General features: G+C 35.5%; 1 pseudogene; it reads right to left on the bottom strand.

Moving 5' to 3' along the window:
• On the bottom strand, positions 424-1,385 carry LOC108636225 (annotated as a pseudogene).

Raw genomic sequence — 1,704 nt, 5'->3', positions numbered from 1 at the left:
TTTTAAATTAATTTTTATTGGCGTATAGTTGCTTCACAATGTTGTGTTAGTTTCTGCTGTATAGCAAAGTGAATCAGCTGTGTTTTAGCATGTATCTCCTCTTTTTTGAATTTCCTTCCCATTTAGGTCACCACAGAGCATTGAGTAGAGTTCCCTGTGCTGCTATAAAGTAGGTTATCATTAGTTATCTGTTTTATACATAGTGCCAGTAGAGTATATATGTCAATCCCAGTCTCCCAATTCACCCCTCCCCCGTCCCCCTTGGCATCTATTTATTTGTTCTCTACATCTCTGTCTCTCCTTTCTGAAGCTATTTGATTTATAAACCAATTGTGTTTTAGTAATTTTGTATATTAAATAGTGGCCATTTTCACTTTTCCATTCAATAATCCTCGATTTTGAAAAATATATACATACTCAAAATCAATTGGCTATAGGGCATGATATTTGTTTCAGAATGTTATGAAATCTTCATAATTTTTTTCATGACTTTTATTACTTCCTTATTTCTTAGACTATAAATAAAAGGTTTTAATAAAGGAGTAACTAGAATATAAAAAATAGCAACAGGTATGTCTTTTTCTTCTTCATTAACTGAACTTGGTCTAATGTACATGAAGAGAAGAGGAACATAGAATATTGAGACAGAGAGACAGTGGGATGCACACGTAGATAAGGCTTTGCCTTCCCTCTTTGGACTTCATCTTGAAAATTGTGAAAAGAATAAAAAGGTAAGAGATTATTACTGTGGTAATAGTGAAGACTAAAACTGACCCTGCAAAAATGAATATCATCAATTCATTGATATAAGGATCCACACAAGAGTGTCTGTATAATGGAAGGACATCACACAAAAAGTGACTGATTTGATAAGAATTGCAGAAAGTTAGTCTAAACAGAAACCCTACATGAATTGTGGGATGAATGTTTCCAGCTATGTAGGCCCCTGTGGTCATCTGAATGTAGAGTTTCTTTGACATCATAGTGTGGTACTGCAGTGGTTTGCAGATGGCCACATAGTGCTCATAGGCCATTGCTGCCAAGAGAAAGCAATCTGCAGTTTCAGCAAAGCAGAAAAAATAAAATTACACTATGCATTCATAGAGGGAAATCATTCTGTCTTTGGAAAAGAAGTTCTCTAGCATCTTTGGGGTAATGGCACAGAAACAACAGGGATCCATCAGAGCGAGATTCCCCAGGAAGATGTACATTGGTGTGTGAAGATGATGCTCTGTAACTATCAATGCCACCAGGCTAAGATTTCCCACCATAGTGATCAAATAGATGGTAAAGAACACCAGGAAAAGAGGGGTCTTCAGCTGTGGGTGATCTGTAAATCCTATGAGGATAAATTCAATTGTCAAGGAGAGGTTATCCTCAGTCATCTCTACATTGTCTGTTGAGATAGAAATGATGGAAATATAAGATTCTAATTTACAGTGTGTATAATTTTCCCAACATATGTATATTTTTTTTTTACAATGATGAGAGGAGCTTTTTACTCAAGCTTCTCACACTCTCTCTGTGATACAGGCACAGAGACTTCTGGGGGACATTTGTTTTACTAATATATCATCTTTTATGACCTCAGCTCTTAAACTCAAGATTCATGAGACTATTTTGATAATTTTAGGGAAGATGGTTACTGTGGAAAAGATTGGTCTTTATCAATTTTTGCTATTTTACAAATCTAGGGTACCCATA

This window comes from Capra hircus, chromosome 1 (assembly GCF_001704415.2).
Source record: "Capra hircus breed San Clemente chromosome 1, ASM170441v1, whole genome shotgun sequence".
Taxonomy (NCBI): Eukaryota; Metazoa; Chordata; class Mammalia; order Artiodactyla; family Bovidae; genus Capra; species Capra hircus.
Note: the sequence above shows the minus strand (reverse complement) of the source record. Positions and strands in the feature narration are given on the sequence as shown.